We start from the raw sequence: 21,430 nt of genomic DNA on the forward strand, positions 1-21,430 counted from the left end.
ACTCCGATGCATAAAAGCAAGAATGGTCAGGATGGGAAACAGTTTCTTCCCTCAGGCCATTAGGCCTCTGAGCTCCCTGCCGCACCGTATTCGAAGTGTCACTGGCTAATCTGTTCCATACCTTACAATATTTAATTTATGCACTTTATTTTGTTATTAACGCATATGCATGATTCATCTGTAGATTTTATTTCTACCTTCGTAAGTTATTGTGCATTACGTGTACTACTGTGCTTTACACCCTAGTTTGGAGAAATGTCTTGTTCCTATATACATTATGTTATATATGTTACATGTATGTATGTAGTTGAATGAGAATAAACTTGGCTTGACTTGATTCAGAAAATTACCATCTCTGTATTTTTCAGGAATTTTATATGAACATTACTTTTCATTTAATTTTCTTTTAAATTTTTTTAAGTCAATTTACTGCCTTCTCATTCTGTGGTTTTGATGGTAATTGACTGGTTAAATGTCACCACTACAGACACTGAGATATTGCCCACTGACCTGGTCTCTGCCGTGGCCATGGCAGTGAGAACAACACTGAAGCTGAATGATCGTGACAGAAGATCACTTTGTTTTCCACCTGGGGATTTGATTGTACTTTTAACTTTGTGATGCATAGAGGAGGTTTCAATTTTTAAATTCAAATTCCAGAAGTTATGCCTCCCAGGCCAGTATCTTCCCATGTGCAGAGCTTGAAGTGCAGGTGGAACTCGCGCAGTTAACACGACCTCCTCAAAAGGAGATTTTTACCACCCGGTAAAGATGGTAAAGGAGGTCTTTACTGACCTCTGAGACTTGTGATAATGATCAAAGAAACTGATAGGAATTTAAATTCCTATCGGGGCAGCACAGTAGCAGAGTGGTTAGCGTAGCACTTTACAATACAGGCGACCAGGGTTCAATTCCCACCTCTGCCTGTAAGGAGTTTGTACGTTCTCCCCGTGTCTACGTGGGTTTCCTCCAGGTGCTCCGGTTTCCTCCCACAGTCCAAAGAGATACCGGTTGGTAGATGAATTGGTCATTGTAAATTGTCCCATGACTAGGCTTGGGTTAAAATCGGAGGGTTGCTGGGAGGTGTGGCTCGAATGACCGGAAGGGCCTATTCTGCCAATAAATAAATAATATTCTGTTAAAAGCACCCAAGGAAAAGCATTCCCAATTCCAATCAGCCAGATCAAAACTGAAAATGGCATTATTTTAATTAATGTTTAGTCAAAGAGTCGGAAAAGTTCCTGAGTATCTCTTCCCCAATGTGGCAGTGGGAAAGAAGCTGAGATCCACTGATGACCGAGCAGAATCTGTGGAAAGAGAAAGGGAGTTCGTGCTGAGGTCAACATTTTTCCACGCCAATCACTGTTATTTCAAATTAGCAATTTATTTTTCAGCAAGGTGAGACACCAACCCCAGACACATTGCAAGAGGAGGTTATCGAGCTGAGCCCGATATAAAAGATGTCATGAAAATGTGCTCCTCCACATTGTCAATAGAAAGCGAAGGGAGATCTTTGCTCTACAATACGACGTTGAGGGATGTGGCTGACGCTGATAGCGGCTGACAAAAGTACAACAGTAATCCATACTCCCAGCATTAGCAGCCATTCTCCTGCATCCACAAACACAAAGGTCCACTGTCACATCAAAAACAACCAAAGATAAAACAAGCAGGAACATAATTGTTACAATCATCTGAGTCTTCCCCAATATATTAAGATTGTGCTGGAAATTCTGTAGTTATAGGAAATCAAAAATAAATCTAATGGATTTTCTGTGAAACATTATGCTGCAAGCTCAGTGAATCTCTGGCCATGATTTTTCGTGGGGCTGTCAGTCTTACCCTTGAAGTTGACAGAGATTGCAACTGGCATAGCAATATTTCCCACCAAGCAGTCAATTGAATCATATTGACTGCTTTACTTCTTGTTTACCAAACTGTTGGAAATAAGGCAGTCTGCTTGATGCAGTAAAAAGCTGGTCAACATGGTTTCCTTCACATCAGCAGGAGCACACTGATGAATCAGGATCAGAATCATGTTTAATTTCACCGACATATGTTGTGAAATTTGTTAATTTTGTGGCAGCAGTACAATTCAATACACAATAATAGAGAAAAAAACTGTGAATTACAGTTATATTTATATTAAATAAGTAGTGCAAAAATAGAAAAAAAGAGTAGTGAGGTTGTGTTCATGGGTTTATTGTTCATTCAGAAATTGGATGGCAGAGGGGAAAATGCTGGTCCTGAATCATTGAGTATATACCTTCAGGCTTTGGTACCTCCTTCCTGATGGTAGCAATGAGAACATGGCATGACCTGGGTGATGGGGGTCCTTAATGATGGACGCTGCCTTTTTGAGGCATGGCCCCTTGAAGATGTCCTGGACACTACGGAGGCTAGTGCCCATGATGGAGCTGACTGAGTTTACAACTCTCTGGAGCTTCCTTCTGTCCTGTGCAGTAGCCCCCCACCCCCATACCAGATGGTGATGTAGCCAGTTAGAATGCTCTCCACAGTACATCACGATTTAAGGGACAAAAAAAAAAATCAAGTACAAAGAAAGTAAAGTTTGCTGGGCTTTATTATAACAATTATTACTGGAGAAAGTCTAAATATATTCGGTCATAACTTATCCTGGCATTTGTCAAGCAAACTTGTCTCCTGGGACACACCACCTCCCTCTCCAACTGGACCTTGATGTCTCAACCATCAGTAAAGACCACCACCATGATTATCCTTGAAACTGGTGCCTCACAAGACCATGTCCTCAGCCTCTACTCTGTTCCCTGTACACTCACAACCATGTGGCTGGATTGTGCTCTAACTCTGGTGGTATCATCCACAAGCCAAACCTCAATAATGATGATTCAGATAGTGTCATGATAGAAGGCGGAGCTTAGGAGGGTTAATGGTGCCTAACAGCAACTCATTTACTTGCATCTTCAGAAACAGCTCTATTTCCATCTTTAATATCTCTATTTTTCCCTTTCAAGGTTCTTTTGAAGACCCTGACCTGGAGTTACACGCTGACTTCGGTTCTTTGTGGGAATGAGACCCGCTTTTGGGGTTTCATAACTGGCCATTGTTCAGCACGCCAAAGGCTTGGCCTAAGAGTTCAGCTTGAATTCAGAAGACTAGGATCTCAGGGCTCTGGAGATGGGCAGATTGAGGGTTGGTGTCATGATAGGAGACCTGTGTGTCGTCGGGGCATTCTGCTGTGTGCCTGGAGACCCAGAATCTTTGCGATCTTCATGCACGGAGTTCGAAAAATCGACGAAATGGACCTTTAACATCATAAACCAGTGAGTTGTTTGTTATGTCTTCCTGCTTGCTGGGAAAATAGAGACCCCTCTTTCTCCCTTATTAGGGAGAGAGAGAACCTGCGGTATGTTGAATACCGGGTGAAACACAAAGTTTTCGGGGTAACTGCAAGTCTGTGTCTTTGTTGTTGCTTTGCTCGCGCTGAGTGCTCGGTGACGGTGCCAATGCTTTTTTTTGCCTGTGAGGGGAGGGGGGATTGCTGCTTGCTGCTGCTTATGTGCGGGAGGGGGGAGCTGGGGGGGACTTTGGGGTTCTAACATTTAACTGTTGCTCATTCTTTGGGGCACTCCTCTGTTTTCATGGATGGTTGCGAAGAAAAAGCATTTCAGGATGTATATTGCATACATTTCTCTGACATTAAATTGTACCTTTGTACCTTTGAACAGCAACCTTTCCGTACATTGCCGGCAAAGCAAAAGAAAAGAGCTGATCATTGGCCTCAGAAGGGGGATTGGGGATCGGGCTCCTGTCTACATCAACGGTGTTGAGGTCGAGAGGATTGAAAGCTTCAAGTTCCTCGGAGTGAACATCATCGATAGTCTGCCCTGGTCCAACCATGTAGATGTCATGGCCAAGGAAGCTCAACAAAGCTTGAGCTAAAGAAATATGGCATGTCCTCTTGACCCTCGCCAATTTTTATCGATGCACCATGGAAAGCATCCTATGCAGATGCATCACGGCTTGGTACAGCAACTGCTCTGCACTCGAAACTGCAGAGATTGTGCACACAGCTCAGCAAATCACAGTAAGGCTATCACAGCTGGGTCTCGATTCTCATGCAGACCAGACCAGGTAAGGGCCACAGAGCCTCATCACTGAAAGACATCGCTGAACGGTGGATTTTTATGGCAGTCTGGTAGGTCCATGGTCCTGATAATTAACTACTTGAATTTTAATTCCCAATTACAAACCCATTCAGAGGGGTTCAAACTCATTCTCGGGATCAGTACTCAGTTCTCTGGTGGTGAATCTAATTATTCAATACTAGGCTGTGCACAATCCACCCACAACTCATCACCCCAACACTGGCCTCTACGTTTTGAATTTGCTTCCTAACCCTCACCACCTCTCCAATTCACTTTCCTCCTGTTAGGTGCCTTCTCTCATAGCTCAGTGCTGCATTTGATGCAATAATCATTGAAGTTCCCTGGAATATTGCATTGACAGTGTCAATGATACTGCAGTGACATGAATTATTGGGGTTTCATCTAAATTTTCTTCCTTAAATTACCATCAGAATTAAGTTTCAGCATATCCAAAGATTTCAGTTAAAAAGGTTTACACATTGTAATCCAAACAATTTATTTAATGGATAAGCCTGTAAACTTCAGTATTTTCTTACAATATTAACATGAAAAATCTTTAATCTTGAAAACATGTATTGGAAAAACAACTGGGAATAAAGTTTATTCAACCAAAGCAAATTGTATTTCTGTTTTATAGTCAAAACTGTAATCTATTGACTTAACAATTACGTTAATAACTGCAACAGAAACCCTGTACACATAATCTTTTAAAAATAGCATTAATCAATCTGTATAGGAATCTGTATGCATTGCTGTTTCTGGTAATAATTTTGACGTTGCTGAGATAGGACAGTTTGTACTAATTATGGTTGAAGTGTGAGTTAGTAGTTGAGTGTTTTAGACATAGATCACAGCACCACCTACAGTACACAGTGAATATGCTCCTTACTCCAGAATCTCATCTTCTGCACCACAGCCACTGGTGGATTCTTTCTTTCAATCTGTGCTTGGGTTGGTTCTGCATGGGTTTCGTCAGCACATCTTCATTCATTTAAAAGCGCAAATACTTTGACGTTGCGGTGTTCACCGAGCTTGGCAATTAACTTGCAGGTGTTTCTCTCCGCTTGAGGAGACATCCTCAATGTACAGTTGTTGGTGTTTCTTTCTAGAAGTGCTGCGTTTATGTTGGCCCCCTGTTTGCTTCCCTCCATCCTGATTGGCTGCTCCTTCAGTTGACCTTTGAATCCTATTGGCCTGCACTTCTTTGGCACAAGAGAAAGATCGATAGGGTTTCTGATATTAGAGGAATGGATGGAATAAGGGATAGTGCAGTGATCGAACGTATCTGTGATCTGATTGGTGGAAGGTGAGGAGACAGAACATCTCTGTGATCTGATTGGTGGAAGGTGAAGTGATAGAACATCTCTGTGATCTGATTGAATGGAGGAAGGTGATGAAATAGTATCTCTGTGCTCTGATTGGTGGGAGATAACAAAATAATCTGCAGATGCTGGGATGAAAGCAACACTCACGCTGGAGGAATTTAGCAGGTCGGGCAGCATCTGTGGAAACGATGAGTTGACGTTTCGGGCCAGAACCCTTCGTCAGGACTGAACAAAGAAGGAGGGGGAAGGATTTGAAGAATGCTTGTAGGTTCAGTTGAAAGACCAGTAATTTGAAAGACAAAGGGGTGGAGGAGGGGAAGCAGAGATGTCATAGGCAGGAAAACAATGGATAGTAGAAGAAGGAGGCGGAACCATGAGGGAGGTGATAGGCAGCTGGGGGAGGGGGTAGAGTGAAACAGGAATAGAGGAAAGGAGGGGGAGGGAATTACTGGAAGTTGGAGAATTCTATGTTCATACCAAGGGGCTGGAGACTACCTAGACGGTACATGAGGTGTTGTTCCTCCAACCTGAGTTTAGCCTCATCATGGCAGTAGAGGAGGCCATGTATGGATATATCTGAATGGGAGTGGGAAGCAGAGTTGAAGTGGGTGGCTACCGGGAGATCCTGTCTGGTGGAAGGTGACAAGACAGAACATCTCTGTGATCTGATTGGATGGTAGAACAGACTTGAGGTGGAGAGCTGCTGCTGCTATTTCCTATCTTCTTATACTTATAGCTGTGAAACTGGAAGGAGAGAAGTATGTGTCTGTTCAATGAACCAACTTTTATATAATATCCATTATGGATATTGCTGCTTAATAATGTATTGTTCTAAAATTACTTCTTGACAAAACCATGTGATGAGTCAGAATCAGATTTATTATCGTTGATATTTGTTGTGGAATTTGTTGTTTCAGGTCATGGTCCAGCTACATAATCACTGAACTTGTCCCAGTGTCATGTGACCACCTCCACTACCTCACCGCCTCAAGTTTCTTCTACCATTCAATCAGATCACAGAGATGTTCTGTCTTGTCACCCACCACCAATCAGATCACAGAGATGTTCTATCTTGTCACTCTCCACCAATCAGATCACAGAGATGTTCTGTCTTGTCACCCTCCACCAATCAGATCACAGAGATGTTCCATCTTGTCACCCTCCACCAATGATCACAGAGATGTTCTGTCTTGTTATCCTCCACCAATCAGATCACAGAGATGTTCTGACTTGTCATAAAATATACTATAAATTACAAAAAGAAATATCTGTCTATAATAAAAAGAAAACAAGTAGGTGAAAAGGGGAATAAAATACTGAGGTAATATTCATGGGTTCGTTGTTTGCTCAGAAATCTGATGGTGGAGGGGAAGAAGCTGTTTCTGAAATGTTGTGTGTCTTCAAACTCCTGTACCTTCTCTCTGATAATGGCAATGAAAAAAGTGCCTGGAAGGTGAGGGCCTTAATGATGGATGCTGCCTTTTTGAGGCATCACCTTCTGAAGGTGCCCTCGATGGTCAGGAGGCTAGTGCTCATGATGGAGTTGGCGCACACAATGGGAGCAATGGGCCGAATGGCCTGTTTACAAGTCATGTGACTCTTTGACTCAGAACAGGACTGTCCTGTCGATTAATATTTCATTCTGCTGTTGTTTAATCAGCCAGTCCACTTTATTCTTCAGAACTGCCTGTTCATCCTGTGACTGGGGAAGGTAGTGGAGGTGGTCACATGACACTAGGACAAGTTCAGTGATTAAGTAGTGGGACCATGACCTGAAGCCTTGAAGCAATGATTCCAAGACACAAATTACAATCCCACCACAGCAGCTGGAGAACATAAATTCAATTAATTTAACAATTTGGATAACATTAGCATCTAAAAGGGTGAAAAGCTCGATTGAGTAAACCCTATGCGCGCGTGCGCGTGCGCACACACACGCACGCGCGCGCGCGCACACACACACACACACACACACACACACACACACCTGTGCTTCAGTTTTAACAGTTTTCCGAAGTCTCTGATGCCTCCTGGAATTCTGCTCTGATCCCATTTTGGTAGCAAATTCCGGTACCTGGAACCCGGCCACTGCCATGTTCAGAATAACACACCTTGCTGTTCAGGTCCTGGGATCGGCGCCGTGCCCTGTAGTCACAGAGTTATACAGAGGTACAGTGCAGGAAAGGCACCACGGTAACACAGTGGTTAGTGCAGCGCTTTACAGTACCAGCGTTCGTTTCCCACCGCTGCTTGTAAGGAGCTTGTACGTTGTCCCCATGACCGAGCGGGTTTCCTCTGGGTGCTCCAGTTTCCTCTCACAGTCCAAAGCCACACATGTTGGTAGTTGAACTGGTCATTGTAAACTGTCCTGTGATTAGGCTGGTGTTAAATGGAGGGTTGCTGGGCAAGAAGGGTTTATTCCACACGGTATCTTAGTAAATAAACAAACAAGTAGAAGGTGGCCATTCTGCACTCGGAGCAACAACGTGGGTAATGTTTTCTTAAATACCTTATATATTCAGTTGTTTGCAAACGTATCAAAATGGGATTGCAAATTATTCATAAGGGTTCTTACAAATTCTATTATCTTACGAAATGAAAATCAAGAAGAGCTCAAAGATATGCCTTGATTAACAGGCCGTTGTAGTGAAATAGAGTTCTTCCTCTGAAAGAGAAGGGGAAAGGAACATTTTAAAGTTCCACAGACAGCTGGATGGCGATATCAATGTCAAATTTTGCCAAGTAGATCAGGTCCTATTATTGACAGGGGTGAATTATGCTGCCCTGTGTAGGCACCGGTTTAAACCAATTCATATGTCAGTTTTTATTAAAATGTGGAAGAAGCGTGTTACCCCAATAATTAACAAAAGGGATCCCTGTCTCGGATCCTAATGTGTACACACACCAATCAGAGAAACCACATCCCTCCCTGAAATGTATTAGGAAAGGAGAGGTTGATGAATTTGGATTGAGGGTAGACATTACAGACGTACATAAAATTACAAGAGACATCTGCAAACAGTCAGAATATTTTTCCCAGGGTAGAAATGTCAAGTATATGAGGACATGTGTTTAAGGTGAGAGGGGGAAAGTTTAAAGGAGATATGTAGGGTTATCTTTTATTACACAGAGTGGTGAGTGTCTGGAATGGACTGCAGGTTGGTAGTGAAACTGTGTACCATATTGGGGTTTAAGAAGCTTTTAGACAGACGATGCACAGGCAGTGAGATATTGTTTAATGTGACATCATATTTGGCACAAGTTTTGTTATATTGTTCTGTGCTCTGTGATCTGTGTTCTGTGTTCCATGTTCTGTGTACTGTGTTCAATGTTTTGTGTTCTTTGTTCCATGTCTGTATTCTGGGTTCCATGTTCTGTGTTCTGTGTACTGTGTTCAATGTTTTGTGTTCTTTGTTCCATGTCTGTATTCTGTGTTCTGTGTTCCATGTTCTATGTTTTGTGTACTGAGTTCAATGTTACGTGTTCTTTGTTCCATGTTCTGTGTTTTGTGTTCTATGTTCTGACTTCTGGGTTCTAGGTACCTGCTGCAGGAGAAGCTTTAACCACTGCAAGAGGTGACATCAGAAACTGTTTCATGTCACACGCTGTCAACATTAATCAGCCTTGTGCAGATATCACCACAGAGGAGGTTCACAAGAATGATCCCAGGACGTACGATGAGCATTTGATGTCTCAGGGACTGTGCTCGACTCAGTTCAGGAGGATAAGGGGGAATCACATTGAACATGATGGGTAATGAAAGGTCTGGTTGGAGTGGACACAGAAGGGATGGTTTCGGTACTGGTAGAGTCTAGGATCCGAGGCTACAGTCTCAAAAAAATGGGACGTCCCTTTAGAACTGAGATGACGAGGAATTTCTTCAGCTAGACTGTGGAAGTCGTTGCCATAGACGGCTGTGGTGGCCAAGTCATTGGGCATATTTAAAACTGAGGTTGATAGATTGTTCATTGGTAAGGAGGTTGACGGTTACGGGAGACAGGAGGGTGGGGTTGAAAACAAAATGGCAGAGCAGACGATGGGCCAAGTGGCCTAAACCTGCTCCTGTACCTTATGGTCACGGTCGCTCTGTGAACCCAAAGTTAACTATAAGAGCACAAGACATAGGAGCAGAAATAGGCCATTTGGCCCATCGAGTCTGCTCTGCCATTTCGTCATGGCGGATGCATTTTCCCTCTCAGCCCCAATCTCCAGCCTTCTTCCTGTATCTCTTCATGCCCTGACCAATCAAGAATCTATCAACCTCTGTCTTAAATATACCCAGTGACTTGGTCTACATAGCTGCCTGTGGCAACGAATTCCACAAATTCACCACACTCTGGCTAAAGAAATTCCTCCCCATCTCTGTTCCAAAAGGACGCCCCTCTATTCTGAGGCTGTGTCCTCTGGTCTTAGACTCCCCCACCATTGGAAATATCCTCTTCACACCCACTCTATCAAAGCCCTTCAACATTCGATAGGTTTCAATGAGGTCACCCTTCATTCTTTTGAATTCCGGTAGTAGAGGCACAGAGCCATCAAACGCTCCTCGCAATATAATCCTTGCATTACATTTTTTAGCCCCTTGCATCTCTATTTGTAAAAGCACATTACACAACCAGCCCGGTTTCAGGTTTAGCAATGAGATTGCTAACCTCCAACCAAGGAAACAGATCTACTTGCCAGGTACCTTTCGTCTCGGAGGGACGTACGGAATTGGCAAATGGAGAGCAGGGCCTTGCTCTCTACAGTCCACGCATTCTGAAACTGATCTTTACATATTTTGGGGTGATTTCTGCACAAGGCTGATTATTGTTAACGCAAGTCCAGGCGTGACCATTTTTGGAATAGTTTGTTAATATCCAGTTGCTTCTCTATTGACTGGGGAAGTGAAGAGGGCAAAGTCACAGAAAAGATTTCGCCATCGATGCAGAAGCAGCTGGAATTTCAGCTGTTCACCAAATTCATCTCTGAGCAAATGGTTGGCAACTGACGTATAAGCTAGTAGCTGTTTAATTGATAGTAAACCCAGTAATTGAAATAGAAAACCTCACACACAACATTAACCAGACAAATAGGAAATCTATAAAATCACAGCAGATAAGACTCAGCATAGCTGAGCTGTCTGTAGCCAGGACAATGCACATATTTGACCTAATTTCTCAAGCACTCAAGTGATGGGTCGTTAGTCCAACATCAGCTAGTAACATGAACTACAAATGCAGTAGACCTGTGAAATATCCCATTCTGCAAGCCCATTGTGATTTGAACGTACTGAAAGAGTTGAAGCATTCTTGCCAAATCCTTCACCTCGACTGTCGGAGGAAAACAACCGCTTGCGATACATTAGCGGGATCTTTTATGTGTCCATGGAAATGGGTGTTGACAACAAGGCCAGCAAGGATGGACCGTCCTTATGTCAAAGTTCAAAAGTCAAAGTAAATTTTATTATCAAGCTACATATATGTCACCATATAGAGCTCTGAGATTCATTTTCAGACAGTAAATCCAAGGAACACAATAGAATCAATAAAAGACTGCACCCATCAGGATGCGCAAACAACCAATGTGCAAAAGACAACAAATAGTTTAAGTACAGAAAGAAAATAATAATAATAATAATAGTAATAGAATAGGATAAATAAGCAAGATCAACTTATCTAAGATCAGCTTATTTAATAGAATACAGCCATTCCAAACACACATATACACAGAAATCAATAAGTGGAAAAACACCAGAGATATGCTGAATTAAAAGAGGAAATTGAAAGACTTTGGAATATGAACATTGTCCCGATAGTACTATCTACAACTGGAATCATCCCAAAGGCACTGCACAGTAGCGTTAAACAATTAGGGCTATGCTGAAATACCTGCGTATATCTTCAGAAAGCCACAATAATAAACAGCACTAGAATAGTCTGAAAGTTCCTGGCAATTGAGAGATGAGCAAGATTGGCTATGCTTGTAGTTTAGGTTTTACTAACCTGAGCTGAGAAAAAAGAAAAATGAAAACAACAATAATAATAAATAAGTATCGAGAACATGAGATGAAGTGTCCTTGAAAGTGAGTCCATAGGTTGTGGGAACAGTTCAGTGACGGGGTGAGTGAAGTTGAGTGAAGCTATCCCCTTTGGTTCAGAAGCCTGATAGTATGGGTAATAACTGTTCCTGAAGCTGTGGGTCCTGAGACTCCGGTACCTTTTTCCTGATGGCATCTGTGAGAAGAGAGCATAGCCTGTGTGGTGGGGGTCCCTGATGATGGATGCTGCTTTCCTGCGACAGCGCTCCGTGCAGATGTGCTCAATAGAAGGGAGGGCTTTACCTGTGATGGACTGGGCTGGATCTATTACTTTTTGTAGACTGTTCCTTTCAAGGGCATTGGTGTTTCCATACCAGGCCATGGTACTGCCAGTTAGAATACTCTCCACCACTCATCAATAGAGGTTTGTCATGACGGATCTTCACAAACCTCTAAGGAAGTAGTGGTTTCATAATGGCTCTTATGTGCTGGGCCCCTTGAGAAGAGGGTGGTGAGTTGTCCCTGTAGAGTACTCAGTCCCTCAGTGTGACAAGGAGGTTCCAGACTCAGTGACGGTGACCAAACAATATGTTTCCAAACCTGACCCATTGAGATTCCCTGTGTGTTACTTGTTGCCCAATATATCCAAGTCAGTATAGGTACAGCTTGTAGGGAACCTGTGTCTGCAGCCCTTTGACGTAAAGGAGAATAAAATAGTTGTTACTCTGGATCCGATGCAGCATAAAAAACATAATAAGATAAGGAACACAATAATAAAAAAACAATAAATATAAATACAAAAGATAGTTTATATACATAGATTGATTGTATGTCCGTAAAGTAATGCTAGGCACAAGAATATCTGTACATAGGGTAACTGACAAGAAGTGATAAAGACAGGATATGGAAGTGTGGGTTTGTGGGTGGAGTTGTTGATCAGACTTGCTGCTTGGGGAAAAGAACTGTTTTTGAGCCTGGTGGTCCTGGCGTGGATGCTACATAGCCTCCTCCATGATGGGAGGGACCAACAGTCCGTGAGCAGGGTTTTAGTGGGTCTTCTGTCCGAGAAACTTTGTGAGTAGCTGTACTGTGTTTCACAGGGGACTCTCAGTGCAGTCACAGTGCACCAGTGATACAGAGAACGAACATCTGGGTGTGGATTGGGTGTTGACCTAACACAGATGGAGTGGAGCTCTTTGAGTGATGTTGGGGTAGTTCCAGTTCAGCTGACTCGTGAGTAATCACAGTAGCCTCACGTGTTGTAGATGGGGAGACCGCAAGAGGGAGCTGGGAGGTGAGCTGTTCAGTCTCTGAGTGCTGTTGCACCCACAAAGTATGCGTGGCTGTCTCAGTTTGTCCTTCTGGTCATGGTGACAGGGAAAGGTGGAGGTGTAATGACGTGGTCTGTGACCACATCCCTGTTGTGTGTCACCTGCGTCGTACTATCGCAGCAGTTGGTGCTGTGTCACTAAAGGTAACTGAACTGTTGTCCAGGAGAAAGTATCTCTCTCAAAACAACTCCAGTCCTACCTTCTTCACACCCCCATTCCTTTAAGACACCAAATATGCATGTTCCGGGCAGTATCTGTCCTTTCCTTTGCTCCCTGGGTGAGTTCATTGGCTGAATCTACAACTCCCCAACTCTCCTCAGTTCTAAGAGCATGTCCAGCTTATTCCAAAGCATGTCCCAAACAATATTCACTTGCCATGATTTTGTTGACATTGAGATGTTTTCTGTAATATTTTCTGTTATTTATCAAATTCCTTTATACTTCAGAGAAATATAGCAGATTGATTTTGTTAGGGATGTCTCATTCTTGTCCGTCTGGTCCGTCGAGGTATCTGGACTGACACTCCATGTGATACGATTGACTCCCTTACAATATCGGTTCAGTAAAAGGATGGAAGTTCTGCAAGAACTTGACAGGCTTAGACAGAGTAAAGAGAGGAAAGATCTTCCCATTGGCAGAGGTACACGATGAGTGAAAGATATGAGGAGATGAGGAATTCGAAGCAAAACAAAATTACTCAGGACAGTGAAACAAAATCAGTCGGTACAGTGAAATGGAATCAGTGAGGTCAGGCATAGCCATTGGATATTACACTGTGCTTTGAGCAAACGGTTTTTAAGTAGCATCAGTTGCATGTGTTTGTGTTCAAAAAGCAGCATTTTATGTCACTGACAGTTGGTGAGAAAATGCAGAAAGATAATACAGAACTGTTTTGCTCACTGTGGCTTCAAGCATTCAGGCTTAGAGATGCCAGAAATGGCCAGGAGTGAAAATGAAATGATTTGACTTCATCAAGTCAGAAGCTACAGAGAGTTTGAAGGTATCAACAAACATCCTGACTGTTACAAAGACGATGAAGATTTGGAGGATGCAATCATTGACAGCATTGTATGAAGGCAGTCCATTGTCTGCACTGGATGTCTGCGCTGATTTTGTTTAAGACAAAAGAAAGCAGCAAGGATGAATTCCTCCATTGATAAGTATGAGGAATTAATACACTGTTTTATAGTACTGTCCTAGTATTGATAATCTTCTAATTTATTCTGTATATCTTTAAGTGCATAATTTTTTACTCAGTTAAATGGGACTTAGTCTTTTCTGTACTTTTTTAAACTATTTCCATTCTGCTGATTGGGGCATCTGCTTAACTGGGCCAAAATATACTGATCTCAATGTGTTCCAATTAATTGGAATCCACTGTACTTACAGACTTAGAATTCTGTGTAAAAAGATTCAGATTAGGGGCAGGAGCCACTCAATCTTTTAAGCATACAGCTGCCCATTCACCTTGTCTACCAACTCCATTCAGGTCCCCAAACAGTCCTTCCAGGTTAGGCAACACTTCACCCGCGAACCAGCTGGGGTCGTCTATCGTGTCCGGGTGCTCCAGATGCAGCCTCCCCTAAATTCGGGGATCGCTTCGTTGAGCACCTCTGCTCCATCTGCCAGAAGTGAAACTTCCCGGTGGCCAAACATTTTGATTCCAATTCCCATTCCCGTACCAACATGTCGGTCCATGGCCATGATGAGGCCACCCTCAGGATAGAGGAGCAACATCTTACATTCCATTTGGGTAGCCTCCAAACTGATGGCATGAATATCAATTTCTCCTTCCAGTAAAAAAAATTCCCCTCCCCTCTTCCTCTATTTTCCACTCTGGCCCCTTCTCACCTACCTACCACCTCCCCCTGGGTCCCCTCCTCCTTCCCTTTTTCCTTTGGTCTACTCTCCTCTCATATCAGATTCCTTCTTCCCTACCCCCAAAGCTTTCCAAACCACCTGCTTCACCTATCACCTTCCAACTTGTCCTCCTGTCCCCACCCCTCACCTTTGAACTCTGTTGTCTACCCCCTTCTTTTTCAGTCCTGAAGAAGGGTCTCGACCCAAATCGTCAACTGTGTGTTGCTTTGGATTTCCAGTATCTGCATATTTAAGATCTGGGACCTGAAATGTTAAGTTTCCCTTTCCACAGATGCTGCATGATCTGCTGATTATTTTCAGCGTTTTCTGTTTCCGCGGGAAACACTGCAGAGGTTTACTCTAGCAGTTCCTGGAATCGCAGATTACCTTCTGAAGAATTGTTTAGCAGGTTGATCTTGAACCTGCTGGAGTGCCTTTTGTGGGGGGACCTGGCAATCAGGGTTACAATAATTTACAATGTAGATGAGGTGACACATTCCCTCAGAGTCTTGGGAAATGTTCTTGGAGAAATAGAGTGAAAAGGTACAGTATTGTCATCAGATTGGAACCAAGTGAAGTGATGATTGAAGGTATCAGGGTGAGCTGGAAACTGTTTGTTTTCCAAGTCCAGCCATTTCCTGTAAGTGACCATTCATCTATCACATTACAGCAAACTATCACATCACATAGAGGTAACGTGATGAGGTAACGCGATTTCCCGCTTTCTGACATAACATTAAGTGCTTACAATTCAGACTAGATTTTGCAGGGTACTTTCCATCTTTGAGGAAACCCGTAGCTTCTTATATGCATGTTAGAATAAAGTCAGTTTCTTTTATTTGAATCTGCAGACTCTTAGTTTCTTCAGGAACAATAACACCAAAGGTCAGAAAAAGCTGTAGAAAACTATAAACTGAGCCAGCCTATCATGGGCATGTTGCCCCAGCATCAAGGCCACCTTTGAAAGGCAATGCCGCAGAAAGGTTGCATCCACCGTTAAGAACCCCCATCGCCTAGGACACCCTCTCTTTTGTTTAGATTATGAGGACACGCAGTTCTCTTTTATTGTGATTTAGTAATGCATGCATAACGAAATGATAAGCAACACACATCAAAGTTGCTGGTGAACGCAGCAGGCCAGGCAGCATCTCTAGGAAGAGGTACAGTCGACGTTTCGGGCCGAGACCCTTCGTCAGGACTAACTGAAGAAAGAGCTAGTAAGAAACGATACAATGTTTTTCCAGAATGATATCACAGAAACACATGACAAACCGACTTAAAAACTGACAAAAACCACATAATTATAACATATAGTTACAACAGTGCAAAGCAATATTGTAATTTGATAAGAACAGACCATGGGCATGGTAAAAAGTCTCAAAGTCTCTCGAAAGTCCCATCATCTCATGCAGACGGTGAACCTCCAGTGCCGCAAACTTGCCGATGCAGCACCCTGGAAGCATCCGACCACAGTCCGTCCGAAAACTCCGAGCCTCCAACCAGCCCTCCGACACCGAGCACCGAGCACCATCTCTGCCGAGCGCTTTGACCCCGGCCCCGGCAACAGGCAATAGGCAAAGCCAAGAATTTGGGGCCTTCCCCTCCGGAGATTCTTGATCGCACAGTAGCAGCGGCAGCAAAGCAGGCATTTCAGAAGTTTCTCCAGGTGTTCCTCTGTGCTTCTCACGGCTGTCTCCATCAAATCAGGATTGTGCACGGCCCCCTAGTTAACACATACGATATCATTTGGAATGGCCGCGCGCGCTGCATCACACCACCATCTTCTCCTCCCTCTTCTTATTGCTACCATCAAAGAGGATGTACAAGAAGGCTAAAGACACACACTCAACAACTCAGGAACATCTTCAGGTATTGTACTGTACTGCTGCCACAAAACAACAAATTCTACAACATACATGAGTGATATTAAACCTGATTCTGATTCTGATAACATCCACGTTCTCGACATTGAAGTTCCGTGATCCTGGTTTGTGAAAGTTACGTCATCTTCAGTAAACAACCTCAGATGGGGTCTGCTGTACTAATTGATTTTAAACATCAAAAGAAGCATCCACAACTAACTCTTCACATTCCTTAGAGCTAAAATCCAATACCTGTTGGGTAGACTCCCTCCCTTGGGGTTACGCCACCAACTTGGATACAAGATCTCAAATCGATGGAAGTTTAGGAGTAACAGCTTTGAGCTTGTGCTGTCAGCTTGGTGACTTGGAGACCAGAGCAACAAGCTCAGATCCGGCTGTGATGCTCAGAGAGTAGTGAGTAGCCAGAGCATCTGTTGGAGAGAGTGGTGGGGTCAGAGTCACTGACAGCACTGAAGAAGAGTTGAACTGAGTACTTAAATTACCCAGGGTACAAGCCAAGTGCTAGGAGATGAGGTTAGTGGGGAAGGGTGACTGCCAATCAGCATGGATGCAGTGAGGCAAACTTAATGGCTCTGTCAGTCCATGACCCTGTGACAGATGGAACAGAACTGGCATCCATAACGAAGGCTGTGATCTACAGATTGGTGTGAAAGTGATTTGCTAATGTATCCCAGTCATAGTCGCACAGAAACAGGCTCTTTGGCCCTTCTAGTCCATGCTGAAACCACTTAAACTGCCTACCCCAATTGACCTTCAATGGGATCATAGCCCTCCATACTATCCATTTACCGATCCAAACTGCTCTTAAATGTTGAAATTGAGCTCGCATGCACTTGTGCTGGCAGCTCATTCCACACTCTCACGCCCCTCTAAGTGAAGAAGTTTCCCCTTATATTCCCCTTAAACTTTCACTTTTCACCCTTAAAACATAGAACATAGAACATAGAATAGTACAGCACTCTACAGGCCCTTCGGCCCACAATGTTGTGTCGACCCTCAAACCCTGCTTCCCATATAACCCCCCACCTTAAATTCCTCCATATACCTGCCTAGTAGTCTCTTAAACTTCACTAGTGTATCTGCCTCCACCACTGACTCAGGCAGTGCATTCCACGCACCAACCACTCTGAGTAAAAAACCTTCCTCTAATATCCCCCTTGAACTTCCCACCCCTTACCTTAAAGCCATGTCCTCTTGTATTGAGCAGTGGTGCCCTGGGGAAGAGGCACTGGCTATCCACTCTATCTACTCCTCTTAATATCTTGTACACCTCTATCATGTCTCGTCTCATCCTCCTTCTCTCCAAAGAGTAAAGCCCTAGCTCCCTTAATCTCTGATCATAATCCATACTCTCTAAACCAGGCAGCATCCTGGTAAATCTCCTCTGTATGACCTCTCCATGACTTCTGGAACCTCAGTGGGAAAAGCCTGCTTGCACTTACCCTGTCTATACCTCTCATAATTTTGTACACCTCTATTAAATCTCCTCTCAATCTTCTAAGAAATAAAGTTCTAACCCTATTTAATCTTTCCTTGTAACTCAGGTCCTCCAGACCCAGCAACATCCTTGTAAATTTTCTCTGTTCTGCCTCATTGAGGCTCCAAGTTATCTCAAAACACCAAAATAAATAAAATTTTTATTCTCACTCTAGAATACAGTGATAGTGACTTAGCCATGGGAGTCTCATTTCTCCTTCAATAAAAGCATCATCTGGACTTAGAGTTTTAGTACATTGATATTTCAAAACCGTGGATGCTCTCCAGCTAACAGGTTAGTGCTCTTTACACTTTGGATATGAACAAGTCCATCTGCCATGGCCTCTCAGTACATCAGAGAGTGAGCAATTAAAGTACAAGTCTGCAAGCACAAGCCAGATTTGGAGAGTGGATTGAACAGTATCGGAACTTGATCTTCATGAGCCATCACAACAGTTTCTCTGCAATGCCGTCCCCTCAGTTATTTTCAGGGTATTCTGGAGATTGAATGCAGATTGCTTTTACAGCTCATTTGGTAGAAGAAGGCAAGAAACGAAATTTGGCTGATTTGTCTCTGGACATCATCCATAGATCTGTAAACAAGTGAACTGGTGAGCACTCTGTGATGGTAGGTGTACCATTATTCACTCTGATCTCATTACTCTGTCCTATCCCCAGTCACTGTTTAAATCGTGTGGTTGATTGAACTTCAATAACTCGTGATAATCATTCCATAATCTAATGATCTTTTAAGTGAACAATCCTTCTAACATCTGCCTTTATGATTCTAGCACTAATCCTAAATTTATGCTCTTTTTTTTTACTGATTGGCTAACCATAAATACCTTCTCAAAGTCTTTTAGCACAATCATTAATCCCTCTATACCCTTCGTGCACTTGTAACTATGCTCTTAGTTTTCCAAGCCTCTCATTACCTCCACATCCTTTAATCCCTGCTGTCATGCTCAGTAAGGTGCTTAAGGTGAATATAATATTCTGAACAGAGCTCAGCTACTGGCAACACTGCTCCATCATCACCTCCTGCTTTATTACTCTTTGCACCTGTCGTTAACGATGTGTGTGTCTGCACGCCGAGGTCACCAACCCTTCATTACTTGAGTTTTACTTTTCGGCACCTAGTTTCATTGGTTGTAATTTCCCTGACTCCCACTCCTTCATCAGCGATGTTAAAACATCTGTTAGTTTCACAAGTACACCGGCAAAGTCTTCCACCCTCTCCCACTCCCTGCCAGGCCATTTACCTTGGTTAGCAAATGTTGCTGAAATTTATCTTCAAGGTCGTCTACATATTTACTTCAGTGGGAAATTACAAGGCATGTCCTTAGTTTCTTTATTAATGCCGTGGGCTTCCTCTTTGAGTATATTGTCCCATCTGGGGCTTTATCAGACTTTCCTGGGCATTTATCTCACGTTCACTAGATCTGAACCTCACCACCTCCCCCATCACATACCATGCTTATCTTAGTCTGCTTCCCCCTCTTGTTTACTAAAGTTTCTTGCTATTTTGGTCTCTTTCTGAACCCATGGTAGCCCAGAACTTTTACCTGGGTTACATATTCAGTTTTGCTGTGAATATATTTCTTAGAAGATCTAGGGATATTAAAATTCTGATCTGAGCATTGTGATTCCTTGGTGAGCCTGTGGAATTAATCTGAACAGTGGTTCGTCACAATAGTGACTGATAACTCCCATATGCAAGCTGAGATATCAGGCATGGGGTGTGACCTTGCCCACCTACCCAGAACTTTGTCTGCTTTATCTGGGAACTCCAGCAACAGATTTGACTAACTTTTAATGCACATTTAATTATATTGTTTGTTAATTTAATTCTTATAGTTACGCACCTATAATTTCCTGATCTCTTCTGGCTCTGTTCCAGGACTTGCTCTCTTTGCCACAGAGAGCATTCTGGTTCCATTCAGCCTTGTCATGAACTTTAACAGCCTGTTACCTCATGTCCTGGCACGGCCCCAGACCCCATCCCTTGCTGAAGCCCCTGTGCCTGATGCTCAAACCTACACTGCTCATTATGGACCCCAAATCACCCAGGTTGTGTCCTCTTCTCATTACAACCATCAGGGTGGAGGTACAGGAGCCTGAAGATGCGCACACTTAGAGTTTCATCCCTCAGCCATTAAATTTCTGAACAGACCATGAATCAACCCATGCAAACCACCTCACTATTTATGCTCTTTTTTGGACTACTTACTTAATTTAATATTTTATATATACAGTATATTCAAAGTTCTGAGGTGCAACAGGACTTGGGAGTCCTCGTACAGGATACCCTTAAGGTTAACCTCCAGGTTTAGTCGGTGGTGAAGAAGGCGAATGCAATGTTGGCATTCATTTCTAGAGGAATAGAGTATAGGAGCAGGGATGTGATGTTGAGGCTCTATAAGGCGCTGGTGAGACCTCACTTGGAGTACTGTGGGCAGTTTTGGTCTCCTTATTTAAGAAAAGATGTGCTGACGTTGGAGAGGGTACAGAGAAGATTCACTAGAATGATTCCAGGAATGAGAGGGTTAACCTATGAGGAAGGTTTGTCCGCTCTTGGACTGTATTCCTTGGAGTTTAGAAGAATGAGGGGAGACCTTATAGAAACATTTCGAATGTTGAAAGGCATGGACAGAGTGGATGTGGCAAAGTTGTTTCCCATGATGGGGGAGTATAGTACGAGAGGGCATGACTTAAGGATTGAAGGGTGCCCATTCAGAACAGAAATGTGAAGAAATTTTTTTAGCCAGAGGGTGGTGAATCGATGGAATTTGTTGCCATGGGCGGCAGTGGAGGCCAAGTCATTGGGTGTATTTAAGGCAGAGATTGATAGGTATCTGAGTAGGCAGGGCATCAAAGGTTATGGTGAGAAGGCAGGGCAGTGGGACTAAATGGGAGAATGGATCAGCTCATGATAAAATGGCGGAGCAGACTTGATGGTCCAAATAGCTGACTTCTGCTCCTTTGTCTTATGGTCTTATGGTCTTATGGTCTTATGTATAAAAACTAGGCATCCGTTAGTCTCGTGAGACCATGGATTTGCTCCTTGGGAGATTTCCAGGGCGCAGACCTGTGCAAGGTTGTATGGAAGACCAGCAGTTGCCCATGCTGCAAGTCTCCCCTCTCCATGGCACTGATGTTGTATAAGGGAAGGGCACTAGGGCCGATACAGCTTGGCACTGGTGTCGTTGCAGAGCAATGTGTGGTTAAGTGCCTTGCTCAAGGACACAACATGCTGTCTCAGCTGAGGCTCGAACTCACGACCTTCAGATCACTAGACTGACGCCTTAACCAGTTGGCCATATGCCAACACATACACATACAGTATGTATTTTTATAGTAATTCATATGTATTGCACTGTACTGCTGCCACAAAACAACAAGGTTC

This window comes from Mobula birostris, chromosome 14 (genome assembly GCF_030028105.1).
Source record: "Mobula birostris isolate sMobBir1 chromosome 14, sMobBir1.hap1, whole genome shotgun sequence".
Taxonomy (NCBI): domain Eukaryota; kingdom Metazoa; phylum Chordata; class Chondrichthyes; order Myliobatiformes; family Myliobatidae; genus Mobula; species Mobula birostris.